At 35.2% G+C, this 18,903-nt stretch overlaps 1 protein-coding gene across 7 annotated transcripts in view; it reads left to right on the forward strand.

Annotated features, from left to right (window-relative positions):
- The window catches only part of Mrtfb (myocardin related transcription factor B), a 236,746-nt gene that overhangs the window by 135,538 nt on the left and 82,305 nt on the right, over positions 1-18,903 (forward strand). The gene's annotated exons all lie outside the window — the stretch shown is intronic.

Consider the following 18,903-nt stretch of genomic DNA (forward strand, 5'->3'; position numbering starts at 1 on the left):
TTCTATTGATCACAGAACCATCCCAGAGTCTCCGGAAAATAAAACTGACAAATTTTAAGATAAATGAATGGAGATAAATGATGTACTTTTACTGTTAATACTTCCAGGGTAAAGAAAAAGTAATGTTAAAGTTCATAAACATAGTAAATATGCATATTTTGTAAAGGCAGAATTCAGTATTTCAAGTGGGTTTACTAGACTTTTCACAGTTCTGGTGAGGCTTACCTTTATAAATACATCTTTTTAATTTTAGTTTTATTTTTTTATTTTATATAATTTTTTTTTAATTTTAGTTTTAAAAGCTGGAAAAAATAAAACTGTTTCTTCAGAATGCTTCCTTATGTACCTAGTTACTTACTTTTCTGTGTCCTGAGTGGTTTCCAGATTTATTCATTAATGGTCTTACTTTATTTAGCAAAGTGGATAAAGGGCATCTACTACTATGTTTAGTTCCTTAGTACAGGTCTTTAACGTGAATTTCTTCTCCAAATAAGATGTTTTACTTCGTTTCTGAATCTCATTCAGAAACAAGGCACAGGCGTTGGCTATTTTTGATTGGTTCAAAGCAACATCTCCACCAGGTTGCTGCCAAAGCCATCTGGATGCTGTGATTTATGGTAATGGCTTTGGAATACTCTGTCATTAGGAGCCTTGCTTTTACCTTGAACAATGATACAGACAACCACATTTTTGCTCAGTACACTTGGATCAATATAATGTGCAAATCATTACCCTAAAACAAAATAGGAATTGTGCTTATATAAAATTAGAATGTAGCTGGGCATGGTGGCGCACACCTGTAATCCCAGCAACTTGGTGAGGCCCTAAGCAACTTAGCAAGACCTGTCTCTAAAATATACATATGTACATTTTATATAGAGAGAGGCTGGAGATATATGGGCTGGGGATGTGGCTCAGTGGTTAAATGCCTCTGGGTTCAATTCCCAGTACCCTGCCTCCCAAAATAATCAAAATGTAAAACTGTTCATGAAACTGGTCATCTGTACCAGGCAATGAGGAAGTGTGTGAGGAAAGTTTACACTTTTTGGTCATTCACCATGTTCTCTTTCAGAAATTAATATAGATACCTAAATGTATGCTAAACCCAAATGTAGTTTAGTCTCCCTTATAAGCTCTTAGGATAGTTTATGAAAAGGTAAAAATTTATTAGTTACAATTTATGAAGCAATGCAATAATATAGGATTGCTTTTTCACTCTCAGTTGATAAAACCCTGTACTGAATCTTTGTCTTCAGTGTGTTTTATCAACAGATACCCCATGCATCATCTATCTAGCTTTCTGATTTCCAGTACATATCTGTATTTCTCTTTTTGAGGTCCAGCAGTTTTTTTAAAATACATGCATGATAAGACTTTAAAGTTGACTTATCGTTGCACATTTATTGTCTCTACAGCCTCATCACTGATTTGTCATTGGTTGCAACATTTTATGGGGGTGTCGTTTCTGTTTTAAAATTTAACTTTTTGTGTTGTTGTTTTGCGCTTTCATTTTTATTAGATAATGCATTCCCATGGTTTAAAATATTATGGGAACATAAGCAGGTTGCCCTCCAGTTCTTCCTTTGCCTGCCCACTTACTTCCCAGAATTAACTTACGTGTGGCTTTCTGAGAGAATATTTGACTACTTTTAAAAAAATATTTATTTTTTAGTTGTAGTTGGACACAATACCTTTTTATTTTATTTATTTTTATGTGGTGCTGAGGATCGAACCCAGGGCCTCGAAGTGCTAGGCAAGCGCTCTACTGCTGAGCCGCAACCCCAGCCCTTGACTACTTTTTTTAAAAAGCAGTTTTAAAAGCTTCTTTGTAACAATGTGCAACACATTTAATTTTAAGGTTATATCTTGGGAATACTTAAGGTATTGATTTTTTTCCTCTTTTTCTGATTCTCATTAATATTTCTATAAACCTAAAGCTAGCTTTGAATTCAGTTGCTTTTGAAACTAGTGTTTTTTTCCCAAGAGTATTTCTTTGTTTCATATTAAGCAAATGAAAGAAAATTTCAAGATGAGATACTATGGAAGAACTCAACAAGAAGATAATTCACTTCTCTAATAAACGACTTCAGGAAATTATAAGCCTTACCTTATATTCATGCATATATTGTAATTTTAGGCTCATGGCAAGTTAGCCTTATGTGTATGTACATTCCAAGATGTAAAAGCAGTCTTTGTACAGCTATCAGAAATCTAGTTTTTATAGAAATGTGTTGATCAGTTAGGAGGAATAAGTTTAAAGGATCTAGTGACATATAGCTAATGACATATATTATGGTCAGTGTATTATATTTTTGAAAACTGCTGGAGGAGTAGATTTTAAGTGTCCTCCCCTCAAAAAAAAATGAAAAGTACATGAAGTAATGGATGTGTTTTTAGCTCGATTTAGCCACCCCAGAGACTCTGCATAATTCAGAACATCATGTTGTACATGGTAAATACACTCCATTTTGTCAATTAAAAAAACAAATAAAAATGTTAAAAGAAAAATCTAGTTTTTGACAGTTATGTGAGTATATTCTTATCAATTAACATAAAAAGACCAAAACTTTCTTAACTTAAATGATTTTTTTAACTATATGTTGTTAATTTTATATCATCGTAATGTCATTTAAATCATATCAAAATGTAAATATTGGTCTAAAAATTAATCACTGCAAAGTACCATTTAGATATTATTAAATAATCAAATTCATTTTTTTGTTACTGCATTTTATTGTTATTCTTTAGCCTTTGAATACCATTTAATAGAACAGTGTTCTTTTCTTTAAATATTTATTTTTTTAGTTTTAGGTTGGACACAGTATCTTTATTTTTATGTGGTGCTAAGGATCGAACCCAGTGCCTCATGCATGCTAGGCGAGTACTCTAACACTGAGCCACAACCCAGCCCAATGTTCTTTTCTTTTTTTTTAATTTTTTTTTAAAGAGAGAGGGAATATCTTTTTTGTAAATGGACACAACACAATGCCTTTATTTATTTATTTTTTAAATGTGGTGCTGAGAATCGAACCCGGGTCCCGCCTGTGCTAGGTGAGCGCTCTACTGCTGAACCACAATCCCAGCCCCACAATGTTCTTTTCTATGGGAGGAAAATAGAGGTGTTTTAAGTTGTGATTAGTGAGTGGGAGGATTATGTCATGCAGCTGTTTATAAATTAACTTTACAAGGAAAATTAATTTTAAGTAATTTCAGGGTCTTCCCTCATTTTTTTTGCCGGGGCAACAGGTTACTAGGGATTAAACTCAGGGACACCTGACCTCTGAGCTATATCCCCAGCCCTAAATATTTTATTTAGAGACAGAGTCTCACTGATTTGCTTAGCAGCTGGCTTTTCACTCCGGATCCTCCTGCCTTATCCTCCTGAGCCGCTGAGATTACAGGTGTGCACTACCAAGCCCAGCTTCCCTCATGTTTTATAAGTTTTTATGTTAGAAATGATAGTGGAGTGGCAAGATATTCCCACTACTGAAGTAAATGTGGAAGATGTTTAGTAAAGATAAACTGGAGTTTTTCTTTATGCCTGGATGTAGCATAAAGAATAATTCTGTAGTGAGTAGCTCCATAAAAGTAAGTAAATAATTCTGTAGCGAGTTGCTCCATAAAAGTAAGGCAGCCAGTTAGATAATTGGCTTTTCCCAGGTTAGCCCCTCATAAATGAAAGTGAATATAAACACAAGGACCATTACTAAAACAGTGCATGCACAGGGCCCTGAGCTTCGTGACATTTATACACATAACAGATCCCTCTTCACACATCAGAAATGACATTTGTTCAGATGGACAGCACTGGGAATGAAAGGAAAGCCAAAAACAACAGATCACCTAGTGAAAGCTCAGGTGCTATAAGTTGAATACAGCTTCATAAAGGCAGGGGAAGATAGTGCAGGTGGAAACAACACCCCAGAGAGTTGCAGCTCTTTGCCTGAAGATTGGTAAGCTGTCAGGCAGAGCATCTCAAAAGGGTGCTGGTGGTGAGTTTAAGCTTTAAATCATTGCCAGTATTAGTACAGAACAAGAAGAGAAGTTAACGTGAATTCTATTTTTAAAGGCTGTTTGGTGTTTTAATACTTTTTGGTATACCTCTGAGTCTAGGTGTTAAGGTGAAGATCAGCCACCTCAACACAATGACAGCCCACATGCCAGCTGTCAGTAGTATCGAGTAGGAGTAAAATCAGCTTCCACCTTCTTCCTGTTCTAAAAGGCTTGATGAAACTCTCTTTACTATGAAATAGTGTATGTTCGGCCTCGGTAAAGAGGAAAGATTAATTTGTTATTATTTTTAAAATTGTGGTATTAATAGTTACTGAAGTTGTTATGGGTTTGAGCTATGGTCCCATCCTGAATTATTTTCCTAAGACTTCCATCCATTAAATTTATCACAATGAACAGTCTTAGACCATTTGAATGATCATGTACAAGAAAGAAAATAATTTATTCAAAAGTTGGTTGCACATAAAGAAACACAAGATGGCTCTTTGCTTTGGATTCAGTACACATGTTCTATATTTGAAAAAAGTTTGATGAATTTTGCCTGGCTATGGAATCAAGCCAAAGAAAACTGCTTGCTTTACACCTTAGAAAATAAATGGCATATATTCACAGCTGGTCTTTTCTTTGGATTTTACTCTGAAAACATTTTTTCACTCCTCATTAACATTTAAGATTATCTTACCTTGACTTTGCAGTTAACATTTAGGATCTGGAGTGGTTAACTGTAATTCTCAAAAGCATTAATAAACATTAATGCTTTCTGATAATCTCTCTTCCTGCTTTAAGACCGAGAAATACGTACATATACTCTGAGTATAATTTTCCTGAGTCATGTTTTCAATATATTTTTTTTAAATATTTTCTTTTAGTTATAGATGGACACTGAACTTTTATTTATTTAGTTTTGAAGATCAAACCCAGGGCCTCACACATGCTAGGCAAGTGCACTACTGTTGAGCTTCAGCCGTAGTCCTATATTTTTTTGGGGGGGTGTACTGGGGATCGAACCCAGAGGCACTCAATCACTGAACCAAATCCCCACCCTTTTATGTTTTATTTTTTAGAGACAGGATCTTGCTAAATTGCTTAGAGTCTCGCTAAGTTGCTGAGGCTGGCTTGAACTCAAGATCTTCCTGTCTCAGCCTCCCAAGCCGCTGGGATTACAGGCATGCGCCACCATGCCGGGCGCTTGCTCGAGCTGTCTCTCTCTCTCTCTCTCTCTCTCTCTCTCTCTCTCTCTGTCTCTCTCTCTCTCTGTGTGTGTGTGTGTATATATATATATATATATATATATATATATATATATTGTATTTTATATATTATATTTATAATATATAGTATACATGTACTGTATATAATATTTCATATTATATATGTAATTTTTTAGATTAGGCTTTAGGATGCAATGCTAAACCAATTATGAAGTTCAAAAGCAGGGCTGGGGTTGTGGCTCAGGTAGAGCACTCACCATGTGTGAGGCACTGGGTTGGATTCTCAGCACCACATAAAAATAATATAAAGATATTGTTTCCACCTATAACTAAAAATTAAATATTAAAAAAAAAGTTCAAAAGCAAACTGTAAGCCTCCTGATAACTGCAAGTGAAGTTCTTAATTAATTGCTGCAGCTCTCCTATGCTTTTTTTGATGACAATCTCTAGAACTCTTTAGAGTGAAAAAAAAAGCCTTATAAGCACCTTTAAGGGTGAGGTACATTCTTTCATAATGGCCTTTAGAAAATCTAAATAGCATGTTTTGTTTCACAGTGTAAATAAGCACTTTTCACCCATCCACCACCTTTTTTTCTACTGTTTCTTAGTTTTGTTGTTACTGAGGATTTAGTTTGCTTCACTGTACTGCTGAAACACACAAGCAGTGTGGGTGTGGAGGCAAGGAGGGCTGCACAAGGATAATTTTGTGGTAATTTTCTTTATCACATTTATAATTGGCAGTGAGATTGATCTGTGCAGCCGTGTAGCGGTGTCAGAATGCTAATGTGAGCATGCTTTAGTTACCACTCGGGGTGGAAGCAGATGAAGCTTACAGTTTAAAAGGTGAACCAGCAAGACCATAGCACCTCTAAAGACCCTTTTTCAAGTTATAGCACCTCTGAAGACCCCTTCCCAAGTTATAGCACCTCTGAAGGCTCATTTTGAACAATTTATCCAGTCTTTAAATTGTGTCTCTCATAGAAAGGCCATTGGGGCATCAACAACAAACATATTTACTGAAAGGAAGAGGGTTGGGGTTATAGCTCAGTGGTTGAGCTCTTGCCTCGAATGCGTGAGGTACCGAGTTCAATCCTCAGCACCACATAAAAAAGTAAATAAATAAAATGAAGATATTGTGTACATCTACAATTAAAAAAATTTTTTTTAAAAGGAAGACTTAGAACACAATAATACTTAGTATTTTAAACCATCGAGACCACTTTGTCTTGAACTTATAAAAGTGCTTTCCAAATATATTTACAAGAATTTTCTAGAGTTATCATAGTATATTATTTTAAGAAATAGATTATTTGAAATAATTTTCTTAAAATTAAGGTCAACAATATGATTTATATTGGATACTGGACTGGTGAATAAACAAGTTTATCAAGAAGTTGTCTTTGCTGTCCCTCAGAAAACAATTATAAAAGATAATTTAACCTAACCACAAAGACTTCTTCTAGCCAAACAAAGGAAGAAAAAACAGATATTGGACACCTATTCTCTACCATAACTTTAAAAAAAGAGCCTATTAAGTATAGAGAGTATTCTAGAAAACATGATCCATGGTTATTTTTTCTTCGTTATTTAGTTTATAGTTTAAAATGTCAATAATGTAATACTATTGGGACAGCAAGCAACAAGACAAATATGTTGGAATAATAGATGTATTGGAATTGTCTCTTTGGTTTGTAATTAACAGATACTTCATCTAATGAGCAAATATCGTACTCAGTATTTTTCTAACTCCTTTAAATTGATTCGTAACTGTTGGCCTTCCTACTTCTACTTGCCGCCTCACTGTCATTAACAAAATGTAGTCTTGTGGGAGTCAGGGCACCAGCCTCCTCTGCTTGACGCAGTCTGTGAGCATAGGTAAGTCTGAGACGGCTTTCTGCATTACAGTATGCCCTTTGTAGCATCTGTATGATAGCTTCTAGTCCAGGTGTCTTCCTCAGGGGCCCTCCTTCCTTACAGCACATTTTCCTATATCTCATTATTACTTTTGCCCTGTAATATTCATTGGGCACCCGAAACAAAGAATGGAAAATAACTTCTACCTAAGTTAACTGATGGAATTTTTCATAGATCAACCATGTTGCTGTTTAATATGTTCTTCATAGCGGTATTATTAAACATACGTGCAGCTCTCAGTCAGTCTTTCCTTCATTTTTAAAAGGAATGAGAATTTTACCTAATTGTTATTCTCAAAAAAAAAAGTCTAATTTAAATATGCATTGTTTTCCTATTTCTGTCGTTTCCAAGAGTAGCATAAGAGTATCAGTTAAAAGACAGTATTTCAGCTTTTTTCAAAACCCAAATGATTTATGTATTTTTCCTTAGTCATTTATGTTGTTTTCATTAAGAAAAATGCTAATATCTGCTTTTACCAACTTACAATTTTGATATGTGACTTCTGTGTTTAATAAAGACATAGCAAGAAAAGCAAACAGTCTGATGTTACCCCTTCAAGGTCTTATAAGCTAAGTATAAAAACTGACAAGTGGTAGGATGGACAGCATTCTGCGGATTTGAGATTTATAGCTACAAAATAGAAGACCCTCTTTGACAAAAGGTTTATCCCTGACATAGCAGTTAAGAAGAATATTGATTGGACTGCTTGGTCAGACCACTGTTAAGTGCTGTGTGTGTAAAAAAAAAAGTTTGCCACATCAGAATAATTAGCTCTTAAAGTATTAAGAAGTTGGTGTTTCAGAAATGGAAATGGGATAATTTTCAAAAGTTATAATCAGCAAACATTTATTGAATGATCATTGCATCTCTCACCCTAAAATTTCTGAACTTTAAGCCTCCAGTATAATATTGGAAGCTCAGAATATAACGTATTCTCATAAAATTGTTGAGGGCTGGGTTTGTAGGTCAGTGGTAGAGCACTCCTCACCTAGCATGTGTGAGGCCCTGGGTGCGATCCTCAGCACCACATAAAGATAAATAAAGATATCATGTCTATCTACAACTAAAAAATATTTTTAAAAATGAAATTGTTGAATATAGAGATCTTTAAAGTAGTTAAATACATTATGTAAGTTAAATACTTAAAGTTAATTTAGAGATGATTCTTGCAGATAACTGAGAGAAGAAGAACCTAGTTTTAAAGAAAGAGGGTTGTGAAATCAGGCCTTGGAGGACCTGTTATTCCAGGGTGTGGCGTCAGACTACTCAAAGCTTGTGTTTCCCTTATGAATAGAAATAATGTTAGATATACCAATAGGCTGTTGGGAAAAGCAAATGAAATAAAGCTTTTAGAGTGTTTAGCATAGGTCTGGGGTTATGGCTCAACGGTACAGTGCTCATCTAGCAGGTGCCAGGCCCTGGGTTCGATCCTCAGCACCTCATAAAAATAAATAATACAATAATAAATAATAAAATAAATACAACTATAAAATAAATATTTTTTTAAAAAGTGCTTAGCATACATGGGGCATATATTCAGTGCTCAGCCATGTCATAGTTAGCTAGCATTGCTTGTCAGATGTAAAAATACCCTGAAGGGAGCCCGCAAGCACAGTGGCTAAGAGCACCAACTCTGAAGCCACCCTGTCTTGAGTCTAGGTCCTGGAGACACCATTACTGGCTACGCACTTAACTCTTTTTGCCTCGGTTTCTTCGTCTACAAAGTGAAGATCATACTAGTACTTACTTCATATAATCGCTATAATGATTGGGTCCATTCATCTCAGTCAGGTTTAGAGCAGGGTGGGCACAGAGTTAGCATTTGACTTATTTGTTACTAATATATGTATTTTGAGAATGCAGTATTTCAATTCATACTAAATGGATATAGTTTTTCAGGGCTTCTCCATGGTATTTTATAAATTAGTGTTTCTTTCAGTAGCTACAATAATTTTTGCTTCCACTTTCCACAAGTGTGTATTTCTAAAGAAGGTAAAATGACATGCATATTCTTCATGTCTCGCCGTGTACCTTCGTAATGTTTGAAGAGCAGTTTATCTGATGAGTTCCCTGGAGGGCAAGTGCAGCAGGCATGGGTTTCCCATGAAGTTCTTCTCTCCTTGGTACTGCCAGTTCCCACAATCCTCACATTCCCTGGGCATCAGTCAGTGTCTGCAAGGAAGGATTTTCAAATGGTAAAGCATGTGAAAAGACAAACAGGCCCAAACTCAGAGCTCTCTAGGGACTGTGACCTCTAAAACGGACTGTGTTCTGACATTTTCACAGGCTGCTTGAAGGAATTCCAACAGGGTCATTCCATTTGGTAAACTCCTAAACAAACCCTCTGTCATCGGAGGCTGATTTATAGGTTTTTCTCCCTCTTATGTACTAGTTCTGAAGAGATTAAGAGAGTAGATATGGTTTCTGAGACTCTTAAAGCATTTGATGTATATGATAAGTACTATACAGAAGACTTTTGGTATTTTGAAGTAATAAAACAGTTATTTGCAATGTTTAAAGATTTCTTGTTCTGAGTCGTCTTCTAAGTTCTTTTTCATTTTTATTCCAGGAAATCTGTCATAATTACATCTCTACTAAATTTTTGTCATTAAGACTCATTTAAAAAGAAATGGATTAAATTCAGAAATCATGTTTTAAAAACCAAATTTCTGTGTTAAAAATACATTTATGTTCATGATTACTTGTTTCATAGTGACCTTTGGAATGCATAAAAGCAGTGACAGTTCAGTGACTTAGACTATTCTCCTGAGAGATCTTGAGGTAACAGCATCTGTTTACATGATGCTTTAAGGTCACTGGCAGAGGCGGGTCTACAAATTATTTTTCAGTTAATCTGGATCCCCTCAAAAATATTTTATTGTGTATTATTATACATTTCTTTTTTATAAAGAGAATACAGTGCTAAAAATAAAGAGAAGAGCAGAACCCAAGAGATTTGGGGCCTGGAAAGCTTAAGGAAATGGTTAATTAGAATTTATTTACTTTGTAGTTGTTTGTAACTGCTAACAGTCTCATGATCATCCCATTGGAAGCCTGGGTGGCATGTATGAAATTCCAGAGGTGAACAGTGTGCAACAGTGGAGAGGTCAGATTTGTTGGAAGATTTTGTATGGTTTGTTTCCTCATTTGCATGTTTCTTTTCAATGAGTTAAACCTTTAGAAAAACCCACAAAGTTCTGTTAGAGTCCTATACAATCAAAAATTTCCTACAGTTTGATATTTGATTCTGTTGTAGGAATATATTTTTAATGCATTTAAAAAATGGGACACAATGGAGCTGGGGTTGTGGCTTAGTGGTAGCGTGCTCGCCTAGCATGCATGAGACACGGTTCAATCCTCAGCACCACATAAAAATAAAGACGATAAAGTTCATCAACTAAAAAAAAAAATTTTTAAATGTCCTGTTACTTAAAAAAAAGGGGGGGGGACACAAGCAAGTAAATTGGTTTATAATCTCAATCAAACTTCTTAAGAGTAGTAAAAAGAAAACATTTAATCATATTCTAAAAAACCTGTCAGGAACCTAGGATGTTTTAAATCTCCTTAGTTTTAAAAAACGTGAAATAATAAATTGGTCACAAGTAGTTTATTGAATGTGTATTAGAGAATTATGGGGCTCTTGATTAATGTTTAAAATAGAAATAAATTCATATACTGACAAAGATATATGTGGGTACTTGTCAAGAAGAGTGATGATATTTAACCAGACATACACTCTATTGAGTGTATAAGAAAGTATGACTTTTCTAATATAATTTCTAGCAGTTTTTTCTATATATGATCTTTGTTATTTCTTCCCTTTTTTCCCTTCAAAGAAATGGACTTTGCTTCATCAGCAGTGTGATTTAACCATTGAGGCCTGTGGTTCTTACTTTTGCTGTTGCACATTTGTCTGTCTGCTTGTGTGTGTGAGTAGAGTGACTGCTGGCGTGGCTGCTGGGCGCATTCTGAACCCTCCACAGAAGCGGAAGCTTCACCTTCAGAAAGTTGAAGATTTTATTTGGATATTCAAATGTTATCATTTGGAGGATTTTCAAGATAAAGGAATTTAAACTTAACAGCACTGAAACCAAGTGAGGACTAACAAAATGGAAACTTAAATCCAAGAATTTAATCTTAAAAATGGCTTACAGCCCTAGTAGTTTTAGAAAGTACTTTGATTTTTGTTTTCTTCAGTTGTTACACTGAAACTATTACTTTTTTATTACTTTTTTTTAGTTCAATGGACCTTTATTTATTAATTGATTGATTGATTGATTGATATGTGGTGCTGAGAACCAAACCCAGTGCCTCACACGTGCCAAGCAAGTGCTCTACCACTGAGCCACAACCCTAGCCCTGAAATTATTACTTTTATTTATGGTTTGCTTTTCATGAAAATATGTGCCTTTTATAAATGACCATGCTTTATGTGCCTAAAAGGTTGGAACGTTATGTCAGTTAGATGGAGTTAGTTGTTAAGGTTGTTTGAGTCTTTTGAGTTCTTACTGATTTTCTTTTTACTTATTCCATTTAAGTATTTTGGAATACTAAAAACTCCAATTTATTTCTCCTTCAGTATGTTTTTTGCTCCATGTATTTTAAGGCCAATTGTGTGTTCTTGATGAATTGGTCTCTCCCTCCCTGTTAATGATCTTTCTTCTAAAGTCTACTTCGATGATATTAATGGAACCTTCTGGGTTTCTAATACTTAGCATTATCTGAGGTGTCTTTCCTACAGGCTTTTATCCTTAATCTATGTGTTTATATTTAAAGTGGCTTCTTAAAGAATACAACTGAATCTTTTCTTTTTAAAATAGTCTCTATTTTAATTGCAGAGTAGAACATTTATATTTAGGGTAATTATTGATATGTCTAGTGTATTGGTTATCTATTACTCTGTAAAAGAAAAAATTACTTCAAACCTGAGTAGCTTACTGCAATACCCATTTATTATCTCATAGTTTCTGTGGGTCAGGAATTAAGGTATGGCTTAGCAAGTTGCCTCTGCCTCAGGATCGTGATAAAGCCTATAGTCAGATGGGTACCAATCAGCACTGGGGTTTCATCTGAAGGCTCAGCTGGGGAAGGATTCACCCCTAAGCTTACTTGTACTGTTCTCAACATAATTCTGTTCCTTGAGCTCTGTTGAACTCCTTGCTGGCTGTTGAATGTAGGCCAGCCACCTTCAGTACTCTACCACCTAGGCCTCTCCATCATGGAAGCTTACTTCATTAAAGCCAGTAAGGGAGAGGTCTTCTAGCAAGACTAATTATAGTTTTTGGTAACATTCCCTCAACATTACTATATTCTGTTAATTAGAAACAAGATTATTCAAGGAGAGAGGTTTATGCAAGGCTATAAATGTAAGATGGCAGGGATCATTAAGGGTTCTTTAAGCAGCTGCCTACCACAGTTGCATGTAAATTCACCATCTTGCTTTACGCTTTGTTGTCCAACCTGTTCCTCTTTTCTTGCCTTTTTTTTTTTTAATCAGTTTTTTAGGTATTTCACTTTATTTTTATAGTGTTTTATTAGCTATATCTCTTTTTTTTTTTCCCAAGTGTTCCCTGATCTTTTCCAATGTAGGTCTCATATGCTGTGTATCACACCCAATAGAATGCTTATCTTAGAGCCTATGCTTTTATCTCTGGAGGTTCCATTTTGTTCTTTTTTTTTTGCATTTTTTTTTTTTTTTTTGCATTATAGTCATGTTTTCCTTTAAAAACTTTTACATAGTTATATAGCTGTTAATAGTTCTTTTATGTCATTTTTATGTCTGTTTTATTGATTAATTTGTCTCCTATAAATTCATGTTTTCCTGCTTTATGGCAAGTAGTCTAATAATTTTTATTGAATATAATATTGTAGATATTGCATTGCTGAGTGTCTGGATTTTATTTTTGTTGTCTACTTTTAAAGAATGTTGGACTTTGGTTTGGTAGCCTGATAAGTTACTTTTGGATCACCCTCAGGCCTTTTTTAAATATTGATAGGAAAGATCGAGGGTAGCATTCATACAAGGGAGGGTGCTTTAAGGACCAAGGCTTACTTGATCCCCTTTGGAATTGCTGCTGAATGCTGTGCTAAATGCCCCAGGGAGGACTTTTCACTCAGGTTGGTTGGAGCTTGAATATTTCCCAACCTTGTACGTACTCTGTAACTAGTTTACAGCTCCTGGTCATTTCTTACCCAGACTTATGAAATTCACCCCCATGTATATATAGTATATTATTTGACAAAGACTCATGGGCACCTTCAACTGGATATCTGCAGCTCTTTTTCAGCATAGATCTTCCTTTCCACAAATCTGCCCTGCAACTTCTGGATGCCTTCCCCTCCCCAAGCTCTCATCTCCTCAGTTTAGTAGGTAAAACTAGCTCTGACTTATTCCTCCTCCTACCCACAGTCTGGGCATTGCCTCCACACAGAAAGCTAGGGCAGTTGTGGATTCATCTCATAATTTCCCTTCTCTTAGGAGCTGTGGTCTTGCATTACCTATTTTCCTGTGTGAGAGAGCAATTGTTTCATGCATTTTGTACCATTTGCTAGTTTCTTTTGCAGGAGGTTAAGTCTAGTGCATGTTATTCCATCATAGCCAAAAACAGGGTCTGAAATTGGGATTTTAACACACAGTCTGTTCCTATCGACTGAAATATAACTGAATACATGTAATTCAGCTCTCTGACTAGACTACAGTAGCAATGTCATTTTATTTTTAGATCGAACCAAACAGCCCTTCCTAGGCATGCCAGATTGCTCTGTGCTTATTGATCAGTGAATGAATAAAACCAAATTGTTGTTTAAAGACTGAGGCAACTAGCTTTGTAGTTGATACAGCAGGGTCAGCAATATTGTCATAAAAGATATTCTGCTAGATGGAGCCTCTTGGATAACTTGGAACCAATGACATAGCTATTCAGATAGTTCAAGCCTTTTTTATTTTTTTTTTTAAACATCAAGGAGGGCATATGAAGAACTGATTGTATATATTTTTCTCCTTAAAGGAATATTGAAATTAATTTTTTTCTTTGCCTCAGTATTTTAATTTGATTCAACTTGTCAGAATCAGCCATTAAAAGAGGTAACTAGGGAGTAATTTTTCTTGTCGTGTGGGTATTAAATGGGCATTTTCTTGTCAAGAACATCTAGGTTATATTCAAAAATTAACTCAAATTGGGTCAAAGACCTAGGTATAAAATCAGAAACTTTGCAGTTGCTAGATTAAAACATAGGGAAGCACATATAAGCACAAACAATGACTTCCTGAATAAGACTATCCTCAAGAAATAATACCAAGAGTCAATAAATGAGATAGCATCAAATTTAAAAGCTTCAGCACAGCAAAGGGAACACTTGACATTGTGAAGAGAGCCTACAGAATGAGAGGAAATCTTTGTTAGCCACTCTCTGACAGGGTTAATATCTAGAATATAAAAAGAACTAAAAAACCTCAGCACTCCTCCCCTCAAAAAAAAAAAAAAAAAAAAAAAACCCAACCTGTTCAATAAATAGGCAAATGAACTGAATGAACACTTTTCAGAAAAAGTAAAAATTGGCCAACAATTATATGAAAAAATGTTTGATATCTAGCCATCAGGAAAATGCAAATCAAAACTACATTGAGATTCTCTCTCACTTCAGTGAGAATGGCAATCATCAAGAATACAAATGTCAGCCTGGTGCAGTGGCATGCACCTGTAATCCCAATGACCTGGGAGACTGATGCAGAAGGATCACAAGTATGAGGCCAGTCTCAGCAACTTAGAGCCGGCCTCAAAATAAAAAATAAAAAGAGCTAGAGATGTGGCTCAGTGGTAGAACACCCCTGGGTTCAATTCCCAGTACTACCAATAACAACAACAAAAAGAATACAAATAACAATAAATGCTGGTGAGGATGGAGGGGGGAAAATTAAGTCTCATACACTATTGAATGCAAATTAGTACAGCCACTGTGGAAATCAGTATAGAGGTTCCTCAAAAGACTAAAACTCTTATGCCCCAACTATAACACTTCTCAGTGTTTGTACATAAGAACTAAACTCAACAGACTTCAGAGATATAGGCATTCCCCTGTTTATCACAGCACCACTCATAATTGCCAAATTATGATATCACCCTAGGTATCCATCAACCAATAAATGGATAAAGAAAATGTAGTACAAATATACAATGGGGATGGGGCTGTAGCTCAGTGGTAGAGTGCTCACCTTTCATGTGTGAGGCCCAGGGTTCCATCCTCAGCACCACATAAAAATAAAAGTATTGTGTCCATCTACAACTAAGAAAATATTTAAGAAAAAAAATACACAGGTAGTTTTACTGAGCCATAAAGAAGAACGAAAATTATGGTATTTTTAGGAATAGATCTAAGGAGATATAATGTTAAATGAAATAAGCCAGTGAAAGCTAGAGAAGAAGAATGTCTTGAAGGCAGAAGGGAGACTATTAGGGTTAAGGAAAGAGGCTAAGATGGAGGTATCGGGGAGTGAAACTGATCACATTGTATTGTATGCATGTACAAATATGGTACAGTAAAAGTCACTATTCTGTACAATTATGTACCCATAAAAAAGAGCATCTAAGTTGTATTGTAGATTCATCATGAGTGCAGCTAATCACTTTCATTACACACTCATATCATATTTTTCTACTTTCCCCAATAATGTCCCTTAATTTTTTTTAATTAAAAAAATCTGAGGGGTAATTAAGCATCACTCTGTAATGTCATTTAGCCATCATTTACATTTACTCTCCTATGGTACAGTTCTACCATTTTTTTCCCTAATCTTTCACAACTTGGCAATTTTTGCAGAGTCCAAGCCAGTAATTTTGCAAAAATTACTCCAATTTAGATTTGTCTGATTGAGTCATTATGATCAGTTCAGGTTAAATATTTTTGATGAGGATCATACACAGTAATTCCTTTTATTGAGGATTGGTATTTAGAAATCAAGACCTGAAAGCTAGATATATTCATTGTTAGTTGAGGGTCATTGCTCAGAGCTTGGAAAATTTTTTAAAAGTCATGTGTATTAGCCAACTTTCCGTTACTGTGATGGGATTCCTAGGGAAAAAATTCAACTGAAAGGAGGAGAGGCTTATTTGATTATGGTTCAGAGATTTCAGTCCATGGTCACTTAGCTCTGTCGGGCCTGTGGTGAGGCAGAACATCATGGCGGAAGGTACGTGTTAGAGCAAACTGCTTACCTTATGGTGGCCAAGAAGCAGAGAGAGGATGAGAGAAAGGGACTGTAGACAAAACGTATCCAGCATGCCCCAGTGACTACTTCCTCCAACTGGTCCCACCATCTAAAGTGTCTCCCACCTCTCAACAGCCCATTAAGCTATCATTCCAGCAGTGTGGACCTACTGATGAGGTCAGAGCCTCATGACCCAGTCACCTCCCAAAGGCCCCACCTCTGAATACTGCTATCTTTGGGACCAAGCCTTCAACACATAAGCTTTTGGGGTACATTTCTAATCCAGAACATAACAGTGAGTACAGGCCAATAGCCACACAGACTTGAAGAAAGTAAACAAAACCAAAGGATTTACTTCTCTAGGTGTGAGGACCTATTATAACATTATAGTAGTTAAACAGATAAACACTCTGATCAGTGAAACAGAGAAATCAGAAATAGACAATCACCTGATTCATTATAAAATGACACATGTGCGGGGGGGAAAGGGTGATCTTTTAAATATATGGTTCTAGAGTAGTTAAATATCTAGTAGAAGAAATGTATCTGGAAAATCCAACTGAAAGGTAAAACAGTACTAAATCTTTGGGAGGAAACATCTCTATGACCTTGCAGTAGACAAAAATTTCTTTACTGAGATACAAGTAGCACTATCCCTAATTTACACTAAATAGAAATGCATGTGAAGTATGTATTCATCAAAAGTTGATGTTGTCCCTGTGTTTTTAGACACCCATCTTAATCATGTATTAAATTTCCATGTTCACTTGGGTCTATCTCTAGACATACTAGTCTACTCAGGTGATATATTTGTTTATTCATTTGTGAGTTCCATACTGAGGAATTACAGTGTATTTTATTATATTATGAGGCTAGTCCCTTAGCATTTATTTTCTGTATTATCCTAGTTATTCTTAGGCACTTAATTTTCCATATGAATTTGTGTCTCAGTTCTAATGCCAGCAAAAAAAGTGGCATTTTTATTTAAATAAAAGATTTTAATTTGAATTATATGAAATTGCCATTTTTGTAAGTACCATCAGCAGTACTGTGATGCAATTTACTAGTCTGTTCATAGCAACACCATTTATTAGTGGTAAAGACTAGAATCTACCCAAATACCAATCTACAATAGGATGGGTAAATAAATTATGATATATCGTAAGCGGAATATAGCATTAAGAACCAATAATCTACAACTGTGGGCAAGAATATGCATGAGTCTTCCCAGATTAATGTTGAACAAAGGCAGGTAGTCATCAAAAAGAATACACTACATGAGTCATGTACATGAAGTAAAAAAGAGGCGAAATTACTCTGTGTTGTTTGAAACTAGAATATGGTTGCCCTTTGTGGAAAAGTGACTAGAAGGGAAGCCTTGGTAGGAGGTCTTGGCATACAGGAAGTGTTTGGTTTCCTGATGCTGGTTGTGTTGATGTATTCCATTGGTAGAAACTCAGTGAGTTGGACTTTTGGTATATATATTACTCTAAAACAAAATGTTAAAAAATAAAAATCCTAAATTTAATTTCAGCCCAACATCGTAGACTTTTTTCATCGCATCCTCCAATTCTTCCTTGTATAGCTTTGTCCCACAAAGAAAAAACCTTGATTTCTGAAAACATTGATATATTTATTCTCTTGCTCAATCCTACATAAAAGTAATTTCAGAATTACTATATCAGTACTGCTACTAACAACAAAAATCTTTTGCTTGAAAGTTTTTAGCAATCCTTTTCATCCTTAAACTGTATATCATGGGGGCTATATCGAAGACTGTTCCAAAGTTTCTTCAATTAATTCTTTCTGTGTGCTTGCCTGCTTGCTTTTTTTTTTTTTTCTTGAAATAAGTAATAGATTTCACTGTGTTCTGTTTTTTATATTTATGTATCTTGTGGATAGATTTTCTTGGGGCCCAGTTGGAAACAAATAAGCTATGACCATAAGACTTATTAAAGAAGTGATTTATTTTCTTGCACATTTAATGTGCAGGAAAAACAATAGTCAGTATAGCCTATACTTCTATCATCTATAACACATTTCCTAATATTTTAGCATGCTCTATCAATGTATCCTGTATCTAAGTTCAAGCTACATTTTTATTTAATGAATTTCTATTCAGTGATGATACTTATTAAAATATCAAGTCCATGTGAAAGCCATTTTTTTCCAAATGGTTCACATATATTTACATAAAGAACAAACCTTTATCCCCTTTCCTTATAGTTAATTCTCACTAGAAAACAGCTATCAGGAGAAATGGGAAGGTTACCATCTTTATTGATGGCTTCATACAAGCCAGCCACAGCGCTTGGTGTTTTCTTTACATTGTCCTATTCAATTCTCCCAATACTCTTAAAAAATGGGTCAGTTATTTTCATGTTTTACAAGTCAAGAATAAATAGGAACTGAAGTTTCAAGGGATTTAGAAGCTTACCCAAAATTGCATGGCTAGAAGTGCCAGATTGGGCTTCATCTGAACCCAGATCTATATGACTCCAAGGCAGATGTTGAGTTACAAGCATTTCCCCCTTCTTAGAAGGGGAAAAAATCATTTTTATT

This window comes from Callospermophilus lateralis, chromosome 19 (genome assembly GCF_048772815.1).
Source record: "Callospermophilus lateralis isolate mCalLat2 chromosome 19, mCalLat2.hap1, whole genome shotgun sequence".
Classification (NCBI taxonomy): domain Eukaryota; kingdom Metazoa; phylum Chordata; class Mammalia; order Rodentia; family Sciuridae; genus Callospermophilus; species Callospermophilus lateralis.